General features: G+C 37.6%; 1 pseudogene across 1 annotated transcript; it reads left to right on the forward strand.

Moving 5' to 3' along the window:
• The first annotated feature begins 5,169 nt into the window (after positions 1-5,169).
• LOC309664928 (S-adenosylmethionine decarboxylase proenzyme pseudogene) lies at positions 5,170-7,785 on the forward strand (annotated as a pseudogene). Its single transcript has one exon. The product of its transcript is annotated as an S-adenosylmethionine decarboxylase proenzyme pseudogene (transcript).
• The last annotated feature ends 5,569 nt before the right edge of the window (positions 7,786-13,354 follow it).

Raw genomic sequence — 13,354 nt, forward strand, 5'->3', positions numbered from 1 at the left:
ACACATTTTGATTCATCTATATAATGGAGAACTATTCTGCTTTTACAACTGATATTGTAGAGCAGCATATTTAATTACTCAGTACTACGTTCATTAAAAGAAAGCAAGTTACATAAGAAGATAGTCTCATTTTTGTAATCCGTGGCACATATGTGCGATAGAACTGTCCACATGCAGATACACTGACTCGAGGTGGTTGGCTGGAGTATTTGTTGCTGGCAGCCAGGAGTCATAGGAAGCAGACACACTAAGTGTATGATATGAACTAACTTAGGAACTTGGTTTGTCTTTTATCCTTTCACTCTCTTTGGCTTTAGAAACTTCAAAAGCTGCAAGACACGTAAAGTTTATCTGGATTATCTTGTCATTTGGAGCACTCGGGTGTCTGCTTCAATATGCCTTAGAATCACAATTGCCAAATGAGAGCGATACTTTGTGCTTCTCACATAGCTTCTTACCAAGGATCCCAAAGCACCAGAGAAGTGTTATTTTTGCCTTCCTTCACTTCTCTGAAGAAGCTCAGGATAAAGTCCAGGATAATTTGACTCATAAAATGTATCAATTAATCCAAAGCCAAACTGTCCAGGGCATGCTTCTACAAATAGATATATTTTCATTCCTAGTTCATGCTCTCAAAAGATATGAATCCACAGAACCATAAGAGGAATATGGAAATTAATAAAAATATAGGTTATTTTCAGTCTAAAGATTACATATCTACATAGAAGATTAAGTACTTGTATCTGAAAACAATACCAAACTTTTTGGCCTCTTACGCAGCACACTGCACATTTTTTTTCCTTTTTGCACTTTTGTGCTGGCCTTTCAACTTTTAAAAGCAAATGACAGTCCCTTGCTATTTAAATTCATAACAGGAATGCAACCAGAGATAAATTTCTCCTTAAATATAAGGCTATAGCTGTGTGATCTGATTTAAATCAGCTTTAGTGATTACTGGGTAGAAGCCATTCATTTTAGCCCCCATCTTCACTTATCAGCATGAGGCATCTACCCGGTACACATCTTGCCCAAGCTTAGTCTGCAATCAGTGGCAATAACTAAAAGCAAGACGTTGGTCTCCTCACCCTCACCCCCATGCTGCTACATACCAAACTATTTTTCCCTTCATTATTTTAATTCTCAAGTTATGATTTGGTCACACAAGTTTCATAAATAAAAATTCATTTTATGTTGAAGCCCAGGATATTTTGAAAGAGTGAATCATCTTCATTTATAGTCAATACTTTAAGGCATTTATTTAGTTAACTGCTGCAATGTATCTTTCTTTGGTTAATTTTTGCTTCTATGAAAAATTTGCATTAGATATTTGTTTATTCACACACATAATTTTTAGAGCCTGGGAGATCTAAAAAGCCAAGGATTACTAACTATTATCTGGACATGTTTAAGAGACCTACTCACTAATTTAGAGAAATAAATTACAATAGGACTCATACATATATGAATATAGGTTATATTTTTAAAACTGGGATTTTTCTCCCTAGCATGTGGAACTTTCTGGTTTTGTTTTTATTCTACACATTTAACTCTGAAATAAATAGGTTGCTACATACCATAGTAATTGTGGATGGACAAGGGTCAGCAGGAAACAATAAAACTGTCAACACAAACTAACGACAACTGAGCACGGGTAGCAAATAGGACATGAGTGTTTTATGAGGAAAGGTCAGGAGGTTCCAGTCACAGGGAAGAAAGATGGGTTTTGCCATCCAAACTGAACGCACTTTACAAGTTAATTAGGCTTCTAGAACTTGTTCCAGATGGTGGAGAAGTCGTGTGGGAGACAGATATATGCCAGCGACAGAGGAGTCAGGGATGAAACCCAGAGCAAAGTCTGGTGTTGAGGAGATCAGGGAACAAGTAGATTAGAGAGAGGAGAAAACAGAGAGGTGAGACATGGAGCGATAAGAGGAGATGAGGGCAACATAAAGCCAGAGGTGAGGTTGAGGGCTTGCATGAAGGACAGGGAAATGGGAAAGGCACAGTGGTCTCGTCTCCAGGCAAGGCCACCCCACCGGGCACACAGTTAGTGTCTTCTTCACCTGCTCTCTGTGGCCACCCAGCGCAGATGGAGACAGCCACTAAATCTCAGAGCCACATGTGGTACAGTGCAGAGGATTCCCCAGCCAAACGGAGAGATGTTGAGCCAAAAAACGATGCGCAGACACATAATCTCTCTCTGTGCCTCAAATCTACTGACTCAAAATTATACTGACTTTACACTTTTTAAGTATTCCTTGAGGTCAAATTAATTATATATATACAAAAAATTATATATATAAAAATATATATCATATATTTATCGAAAGAGTTCATATCCTATATAAACTAAATTATAAAAATGATACATAGCAAATATTTCCTAATAAAGTGCTGTGACTTATCACTACATTGTGAGACAAGGCTGGGACCAGGGTGAGGAAAGTTAGGCACCTGCTTTGGGCACAAAATTTAAGGAGGCTTCCAAAATCTTAGCAATCAAGAGAAGTAACATTTTAATGCAGTATTTTTTAAAATATAAAATTTAAATTGTCCAGACTTCAGACAATACTACAAAGCTACAGTAATCAAAACAATGTGGTATTGGCACAAAAACAGACATATGGATAAATGGAACAGAATAGAGAGCCCAGAAATAAACCCACACACCTATGGACAATTAATCTTCAACAAAGGAGGCAAGAATATACAATGGGGAAAAGACAGTCTCTCCAGCAAGTGCTGTTGGAAAAGTTGGACAGCTACATGTAAGTCAATGAAGTCAGAACACACCCTCACAGCATACACAAAAGTAAACTCAAAATGGCTTAAAGACTTAAATATAAGACATGATACCACAAAACTCCTAGAAGAGAACATAGGTAAAACATTCTCTGACATAAATCGTACCAATGTTTTCTTAGGTCAGTCTCCCAAGGCAATAGAAATAAAAGCAAAAATAAACAAATGGGACCTAATCAAACTTATAAGCTTTTGCACAGCAAAGGAAAGAAACCATAAACAAAAAAAGACAACCTACAGAATGGAAGAAAAATATCTGCAAATGATGCAACTGACAAGGGCTTAATTTCCAAACTATACAAATAGCTCATACAACTCAATAATAAAAAACAAACAACCCAATTAAAAAATGGGCAGAAGACCTAAATAGGCATTTCTCCAAAGAAGACATATAGATGGCCAATAGGCACAGGAAAGGATGCTCATCACTAACTATTAGAGAAATGCAAATCAAAATTACAATGAGGTACCACCTCACACCAGTCAAAATGGCCATCATTAAAAAGTCTACAATTAATAAATGTTGGAGAGGGTGTGGAGAAAATGGAACCCTCTTACACTGTTGGTGGGAATGTAAATTGGTCCAGCCACTATGGAAAATAGTATAGAGGTTCCTATAAAAACTAAAAATAGAGTTATCATATGATCCAGCAATCCCACTCCTGGGCATATACCCAGACAAAGTATAATTCAAAAAGCTACATGCACCCTTATGCTCACAGCAGCACTATTTGCAATAGCCAAGACACAGAAACAACCTAAATGTCCATCAACAGATGAAAGGATAAAGATGTGCTACATACATATATACAATGGAATATTAGCCATAAAAAAGAATGAAATAATGCCATTTGCAGCAACATGGATGGACCTAGAGATGATCATACTAAGCGAAGTTAAGTCAGAAAGAGAAAGACAAATACCATATGATATCACTGATATGTGGAATCTAAAATACGACACAAAGGAACATATCTACGAAACAGACTCACAGACATAGAGAACAGACTTGTGGTTGCCAAGGGGGAGGGGTGTGGGGGAGGGAAGGATTGGGAGTTTGGGATTAGCAGATGCAAACTAGTATATATAGGATGGATCAACAACAAGGTGTTACTCTATAGCACAGGGCACTATATTCAATATCCTGTAATAAACCACAATGGAAAAGAACATATATATACATAAAACTGAATCACTTTGCTGTACCAGAAACTTACACAACACTGTAAGTCAACTATACTTCAATAAAATTTTTAAAATATATTGCTAAAAAAATTAATTTATCCATGATGAACAAAGTATCCAAATGGCCATGATGAAGAAAATATCAAAATTTTAAATAAAGATCCCACGCACGGCTCACCTCCCTCCCTCACCCTAATCCTGGTTCTGTTGAATCCTGATTACCCAGGGATTTTTTGGCACCTGTGTAAATTTTCCGCCCGAGACCAAGTATCTCACTCACTTCACCCTAGTTCTGGCCCTAGCGTGAGGTCTTTGGTAAAAGAATAGGCCACTCTTAACCGTCCTCAATCCTCCTGTCTCCCTCCCTGTGATGCCCACTGCATTTCTGCAAAGCTACAGCAGCTGAAGGGGCAGCCTTTATATGTCCTCAGATTCCACAGTCCCCTCGAAACTCCAGTCCCTGGCTGCTCTGGGCCTCACAGAGATAGTGCCCTCACTCCAGAGACAGAACCGACAAGATTAGATTCTGCTGATTCAATATTACCTAAGGCCTGTGTTCTCCCAGGAGCCCATCAGTTCCAGGGGGATTTGGCCCCCCTGTCTTTACTCTCATTATATCCCCAGCCTCTACCACAGTTTCTGGTACACGGCATGCACCCCTCCCAAAAAACTTGTTGAATAAACAAGGAACTCCATTAGATTACACGCAGAGGTGAATAAAAGCAACCCCCAAAATAAAAGAAAGAAATTAAAGGTAGTTGAAGAAATGAATTAGTGTTGCGTAAATTACAATTTAAAGAATCTGGATTCAGAAAATCCAAATAGCTTAAAAAACAAATCAGCAGGCTCCCACAGTATGGCCAGCAACATTAGCTAGCGCTCGCTCTAATCTCTCTAACGGCGAAACAGCAGACTACAAGAGACTGAGCTGTATCTGCCTCTATTTCCAACAGACTCACGTTCAACTTTCGCTCACAAAAAAAAAAAAAAAAAAAAAAAAAAGCCGGGGAAATTTTACTAACCCTTTTTTTAAAAAAAAAGTTAATATAAAATTATAGCAAAAAAGGAACCTGAACTTTAGTAACACAGCTGGAACAATCCACAGCGGCGGCGGCAGCGGTGGGAGAAGAGATTTAATTTACTTGATTTTCTGTGGTTTTGGTTGTTCGCTAGTCTCACGGTGATGGAAGCTACACATTTTTTCGAAGGGACCGAGAAGCTGCTGGAGGTTTGGTTCTCCCGGCAGCAACCTGACTCAAACCAAGGATCTGGGGATCTTCGCACCATCCCAAGATACAAGTGGGACATACTTTTGAAGGATGTGCAATGTTCAGTCATAAGTGTGACAAAAACTGACAAGCAGGAAGCTTACGTACTCAGTGAGAGTAGCATGTTTGCCTCCAAGAGACGTTTCATTTTGAAGACGTGGTACCACCCTCTTGCTGAAAGCACCGGTTCCCCTGTTGAAACTTGCTAGGGATTACAATGGGTTTGACTCAATTCAATGCTTCTTTTATTCTCGTAAGAATTTCATGAAGCCCTCTCACCAAGGGTATCCACACGGGAATTTCCAGGAAGAAATAGGGTTTCTTAATGCAATTTTCCCAAATGGACCTGCACATTGTATGGGACGCATGAATTCTGATTGTTGGTACTTGTATACTTTGGATTTCCCAGAGAGTCGAGTAATCAATCAGCCAGATCAAACCGTGGAAATTCTGATGAGTGAGCTTGACCCAGCAGTATGGACCAGTGCTACATGAAAGATGGTATTACTGCAAAGGATGTCACTCATGAGAGTAGAATTCGTGATCTGATACCAGGTTCTGTCATTGATGCCACACTGTTCGATCCTTGTGGGTATTCAATGAATGGAATGAAATCAGATGGAACTTACTGGACTATCCACATCACTCCAGAACCAGAATTTTCCTATGTTAGCTTTGAAACAAACTTAAGTCAGACCTCCTATGATGACCTGATCAGGAAAGTTGTGGAAGTCTTCAAGCCAGGAAAATTTGTGACCACCGGGTTTGCAAATCAGAGTTCTAAATGTCGCTCAGTGCTTTCTTTGCCCCAGCAGATTGAAGGTTTTAAAGGTCTTGATTGCCAGAGCGCTCTATTCAGTGATTACAATTTTGTTTTTACCAGTTTTGCTAAGAAGCGGCAACAACAGCAGAGTTGATTAAGAAAAATGACGAAAAAACACAAAAAGAGAACACACATAGAAGAAGGTGGTGGCTGCTTTTTAGATATTGATACCAAGGGCCATGCTTTCCATAACCACCCCCTTGTAGTTGCAGAAAGCCCTAGATGTTATGATAGTGTAATCATTTTGAACTGTATGCATTATTATATCAAGGAGTTAGATATCTTGCATGAATGCTCTCTTCTGTGTTTAGGTATCCTATGCCACTCTTGCTGTGAAATTGAAGTACATGTAGAAAAAACCTTTCACTATATGAAACTTTACAACACTTGTGAAAACAATTCAATCTGGTTTATGCACAGTGTAATATTTCTCCAGGTATCATCCAAAATTCCCCACAGACAAGGCTTTCGTCCTCATTAGGTGTTGGCCTCAGCCTAGCCATCTGGGACTGTTCTATTCAATTGCTACCAGGATTTTGCATCCAGTTACCTCCACTTACTAGAACATATTCTCTACTAATGTTATTGAAACCAATTTCTACTTCATACAGATGTTTTTGCAGCACCAATCAAAGTTCTTCTTCCACGAGTCGAGTCTTCTACGAAAATGACTGCAGTTATCCATTTCGTGTATTACTATCTCACTGCTTCCTATACTTGTATGACTTTAATTGATTCGTTCCTCACCATGGTGTCTCCCTCCCAACCACACCCCCTCCATAAAGCAATACACTGTTACACTGTGGGTTTACACTAACCTTATACCCCAGAGGGGGGATGGGGGATGGACCCTGGGCTTAATTTTCTTTTAAGGTCAAGGGAGTTTGGCATTTTTCGTTACCATGAGCTCTTTTGGAATAAGCTGGTGTTGATTAGCAAAGAAGGTGTAGATTGATACTAGGGAATACTGGCAGAACTGTATGGAAACTGTATGCCATTCTGTGCCCCCCATTAAATGAGATTAGCTTCTCATGAGTACCATGCCTTTATTAACTTGCTAAGTAGTAGTATAAAAGAATTATCACTAAATTTGTTAGCAAGGAGATTTAAGAAAAAGGTTGTATTGGATTCAACAAGTCAAGTTAGTTCAGATGATTCACCTTAACTTTTACTTTTGTAGCCATTTCCACTAATTTCTATTAATAATATGCCATAAACTTTGGTTCAAAGCAGAATTGATGTCTTTGCCATCTTGTGACTTAAAAAGTTCTGTGACTTTGTGATGCATGTGATAGTGTTCTGACAGTTCCTCTTACTGGTATTTCTTTCTCCATGGAGTAACATCAAGTGATGAATGAGAACTGTTCAGGTTATTCAGACATACTACACAGTGAAGCAGAATGCTATCCATAAAACATAACATACAAAATTCCAAAATGGTCAATGCGAAATGCCTAGAAATATAGGCTTAAAAGAGTTTTTAGCCTTTTAGCTGTATTTGCTAATACGGACATTTCAGCAGCTGATAAATGAGCAAAGTTGACACAACTTTGTATTTCTTCTTGTCCTCAAACAATTTTTGATTCTTTCTGGATTGATGCAGTGATGTTTTTGTTCCTTCTATATTTATAAATGAAACACTTTTTTTTTAGTGTTTCTAAACATAAATTCTACTTGGTTTGAAATCAAGTGGTTGGAACACTTTTTTTTTTTTTTTTTTTTTTTTTTTTTTATATTCATGTATTTGACTTTATTCAATTAAAAACAAATTTTAATGTAAGTTGATTATTTACATGAACACTACAATTTATATTAGGCCTATGACACTTAAACACAAGAAACAAAGAAACTACCTTGAACTAGCAACATTTTGGTCCTTGAAATTATTTTTTTTTTTTTTTTTTTTTTTTTTTTTTTTTTTTAACATCTTTATTGAAGTATAATTGCCTTACACTGGTGTGTTAGCTTCTGCTTTATAACAAAGTGAATCAGTTATACATATACAATATGTTCCCATTTCTCTTCCCTCTTGCATCTCCCTCCCTCCCACCCTCCCCATCCCATCCCTCTAGATGGTCACAAAGCACCGAGCTGATCTCCCTGTGCTATGCGGCTGCTTCCCACTAGTTATCTATTTTACATTTGGTAGTGTATATATGTCCATGACACTCTCTTACCCTGTCACATCTCACCCCACCCCCTCCCCATATCCTCAAGTCCATTCTCTAGTAGGTCTGTGTCTTTATTCCCGTCTTGCCACTAGGTTCTTCATGGCCTTTTTTTTTTTTTTTTTTCCCCTTAGATTCCGTATATATGTGTTAGCATACTGTATTTGTTTTTCTCTTTCTGACTTACTTCACTCTGTATGACAGACTCTAACTCCATCCACCTCATTACAAATACCTCCATTTCATTTCTTTTTATGGCTGAGTAATATTCCATTGTATATATGTGCCACATCTTCTTTATCCATTCATCTGTCGATGGACATTTAGATTGCTTCCATGTCCTGGCTATTGTAAATAGAGCTGCAATGAACATTTTGGTACATGACTCTTTTTGACCTATGGTTTTCTCAGGGTATATGCCCAGTAGTGGGATTGCTGGGTCGTATGGTAGTTCTATTTGTAGTTTTTTAAGGAACCTCCATACTGTTCTCCATAGTGGCTGTATCAATTTACATTCCCACCAACAGTGCAAGAGTGTTCCCTTTCCTCCACACCCTCTCCAGCATTTATTGTTTCTAGATTTTTTGATGATGGCCATTCTGACCGGTGTGAGATGATATCTCATTGTAGTTTTGATTTGCATTTCTCTAATGATTAATGATGTTGAGCATTCTTTCATGTGTCTGTAGGCCATCTGTATATCTTCTTTGGAGAAATGTCTATTTAGGTCTTCGGCCCATTTTTGGATTGGGTTGTTCGTTTTTTTGTTATTGAGCTGCATGAGCTGCTTGTAAATCTTGGAGATTAATCCTTTGTCAGTTGCTTCATTTGCAAATATTTTCTCCCATTCTGATGGTTGTCTTTTGGTCTTGTTTATGGTTTCCTTTGCTGTGCAAAAGCTTTTAAGTTTCATTAGGTCCCATTTGTTTATTTGTGTTCTTATTTCCATTTCTCTGGGAGCTGGGTCAAAAAGAATCTTGCTGTGATGTATGTCATAGAGTGTTCTGCCTATGTTTTCCTCTAAGAGTTTGATAGTGTCTGCCCTTACACTTAGGTCTTTAATCCATTTTGAGTTTATTTTTGTGCATGGTGTCAGGGAGTGTTCTATTTTCATACTTTTACATGTACCTGTCCAATTTTCCCAGCACCACTTATTGAAGAGGCTGTCTTTTCTCCACTGTATATGCTTGCCTCCTTTATCAAAAATAAGGTGCCCATATGTGTGTGGGTTTATCTCTGGGCTTTCTATCCTGTTCCATTGATCTATATTTCTGTTTTTGTGCCAGTACCAAACTGTCTTGATTACTGAAGCTTTGTAATATAGTCTGAAGTCAGGGAGCCTGATTCCCCCAGCTCCATTTTTCGTTCTCAAGATTGCTTTGGCTATTCGGGGTCTTTTGTGTTTCCATACAAATTGTGAAATTTTTTGTTCTAGTTCTGTGAAAAATGCCAGTGGTAGTTTGATAGGGATTGCATTGAATCTGTAGATTGCTTTGGGTAGTAGAGTCATTTTCACAATGTTGATTCTTCCAATCCAGGAACATGGTATATCTCTCCATCTATTTGTATCATCTTTAATTTCTTTCATCAGTGTCTTATAATTTTCTGCATACAGGTCTTTTGTCTCCTTAGGTAGGTTTATTCCTAGATATTTTATTCTTTTTGTTGCAATGGTAAATGGGAGTGTTTTCTTAATTTCACTTTCAGATTTTTCGTCATTAGTGTATAGAAATGCAAGAGATTTCTGTGCATTAATTTTGTATCCTGCTACTTTACCAAATTCATTGATTAGCTCTAGGAGTTTTCTGGTAGCATCTTTAGGATTCTCTATGTATAGTATCATGTCATCTGCAAATAGTGACAGCTTTACTTCTTCTTTTCCGATTTGGATTCCTTTTATTTCTTTGTCTTCTCTGATTGCTGTGGCTAACACTTCCAAAACTATGTTGAATAATAGTGGTGAGAGTGGGCAACCTTGTCTTGTTCCTGATCTTAGTGGAAATGGTTTCAGTTTTTCACCATTGAGGACAATGTTGGCTGTGGGTTTGTCATATATGGCCTTTATTATGTTGAGGAAAGTTCCCTCTATGCCTACTTTCTGCAGGGCTTTTATCATAAATGGGTGTTGAATTTTGTCGAAAGCTTTCTCTGCATCTATTGAGATGATCATATGGTTTTTCTCCTTCAGTTTGTTAATATGATGTATCACATTGATTGATTTGCGTATATTGAAGAATCCTTGCATTCCTGGGATAAACCCCACTTGATCATGGTGTATGATCCTTTTAATGTGCTGTTGGATTCTGTTTGCTAGTATTTTGTTGAGGATTTTTGCATCTATGTTCATCAGTGATATTGGCCTGTAGTTTTCTTTCTTTGTGACATCTTTGTCTGGTTTTGGTATCAGGGTGATGGTGGCCTCGTAGAATGAGTTTGGGAGTGTTCCTCCCTCTGCAATATTTTGGAAGAGTTTGAGAAGGATAGGTGTTAGCTCTTCTCTAAATGTTTGATAGAATTCACCTGTGAAGCCATCTGGTCCTGGGCTTTTGTTTGTTGGAAGGTTTTTAATCACAGTTTCAATTTCAGTGCTTGTGATTGGTCTGTTCATATTTTCTATTTCTTCCTGGTTCAGTCTCGGCAGTTTGTGCCTTTCTAAGAATCTGTCCATTTCTTCCAGGTTGTCCATTTTATTGGCATAGAGTTGCTTGTAGTAATCTCTCATGATCTTTTGTATTTCTGCAGTGTCAGTGGTTACTTCTCCTTTTTCATTTCTAATTCTATTGATCTGAGTCTTCTCCCTTTTTCTCTTGATGAGTCTGGCTAATGGTTTATCAATTTTGTTTATCTTCTCAAAGAACCAGCTTTTAGTTTCATTGATTTTTGCTATTGTTTCCTTCATTTCTTTTTCATTTATTTCTGACCTGATCTTTATAATTTCTTTCCTTCTGCTGGCTTTGGGGTTTTTTTGTTCTTCTTTCTCTAATTGCTTTAGGTGCAAGGTTAGGTTGTTTATTCGAGATGTTTCCTGTTTCTTGAGGTAGGCTTGTATTGCTATAAACTTCCCTCTTAGCACTGCTTTTGCTGCGTCCCATAGGTTTTGGGTCGTCGTATCTCCATTGTCATTTGTTTCTAGGTATTTTTTGATTTCCCCTTTGATTTCTTCAGTGATCACTTCGTTATTAAGTAATGTATTGTGTAGCCTCCATGTGTTTGTATTTTTTACAGGTCTTTTCCTGTAATTGATATCTAGTCTCATAGCATTGTGGTCGGAAAAGATACTTGATACTATTTCAATTTTCTTAAATTTACCAAGGCTTGATTTGTGACCCAAGATATGATCTATCCTGGAGAATGTTCCATGAGCACTTGAGAAAAATGTGTATTCTGTTGTTTTTGGATGGAATGTCCTATAAATATCAATTAAGTCTATCTTGTTTAATGTATCATTTAAAGCTTGTGTTTCCTTATTTATTTTCATTTTGGATGATCTGTCCATTGGTGAGAGTGGGGTGTTAAAGTCCCCTACTATGATTGTGTTGCTGTCGATGTCCCCTTTTATGGCTGTTAGTATTTGCCTTATGTATTGAGGTGCTCCTATGTTGGGTGCATAAATATTTACAATTGTTATACCTTCCTCTTGTATCGATCCCTTGATCATTATATAGTGTCCTTCTTTGTCTCTTGTAATAGTCTTTATTTTAAAGTCTATTTTGTCTGATATGAGAATTGCTACTCCAGCTTTCTTTTGATTTCCATTTGCATGGAATATCTTTTTCCATCCCCTCACTTTCAGTCTATATGTGTCTCTAGGTCTGAAGTGGGTCTCTTGTAGACAGCATATATATGGGTCTTGTTTTTGTATCCATTCAGCCAGCCTGTGTCTTTTGGTGGGAGCATTTAATCCATTTACATTCAAGGTAATTATCGATATGTATGTTCCTATTCCCATTTTCTTAAATGTTTTGGGTTTGTTATTGTAGGTGTTTTCCTTCTCTTGTGTTTCTTGCCTAGAGAAGTTCCTTTAGCATTTGTTGTAAAGCTGGTTTGGTGGTGCTGAACTCTCTCAGCTTTTGCTTGTCTGTAAAGGTTTTAATTTCTCCATCGAATCTGAATGAGATCCTTGCTGGGTAGTGTAATCTTGGTTGCAGGTTTTTCTCCTTCATCACTTTAAGTATATCCTGCCACTCCCTTCTGGCTTGCAGAGTTTCTGCTGAAAGATCAGATGTTAACCTTATGGGGATTCCCTTGTGTGTTATTTGTTTTTTTTCCCTTGCTGCCTTTAATATGTTTTCCTTATATTTAATTTTTGACAGTTTGATTAATATGTGTCTTGGTGTGTTTCTCCTTGGGTTTATCCTGTATGGGACTCTCTGTGCTTCCAGGACTTGATTAACTATTTCCTTTCCCATATTAGGGAAGTTTTCAACTATAATCTCTTCAAATATCTTCTCAGTCCCTTTCTTTTTCTCTTCTTCTTCTGGGACCCCTATAATTCGAATGTTGGCACGTTTAATGTTGTCCCAGAGGTCTCTGAGACTGTCCTCAGTTCTTTTCATTCTTTTTTCTTTATCCTGCTCTGCAGTAGTTATTTCCACCATTTTATCTTCCAGGTCACTTATCCTTTCTTCTGCCTCAGTTATTCTGCTATTGATCCCATCTAGAGTATTTTTAATTTCATTTATTGTGGTTTTCATCATTGCTTGGTTCCTCTTTAGTTCTTCTACGTCCTTGTTAAATGTTTCTTGCATTTTGTCTATTCTATTTCCAAGATTTGGAACACTTTTGACTTTTAAACATGTTGTTGATTCAAAGCTTCACTGAAGAAACTTTCAATCAATGGATCAGTCCGATTCTGTAATTAGTGCACAGTACCTTATGTTTTGGTGCTATTATGAGGACCAATGCTCAAAGTGGATTTTGTTCTTGAACAGTGTCCCAGTAGATTTGATGAACATTTACTGGCTTGAGGTCTGATTTCCACCCCACCCCACCACAACAGATTTAAGATTTCTATTTAATGTTGAAAAACTGCACAAATTTGTATGGAACAAAGACTAGAAAAATGAAAACTATAGATTGAATAGTAATCTAAATTAATCCTAGTGTGT

Source organism: Balaenoptera physalus (genome assembly GCF_965194825.1).
Source record: "Balaenoptera physalus genome assembly, chromosome: 7".
In the NCBI taxonomy this organism is placed as follows: Eukaryota; Metazoa; Chordata; class Mammalia; order Artiodactyla; family Balaenopteridae; genus Balaenoptera; species Balaenoptera physalus.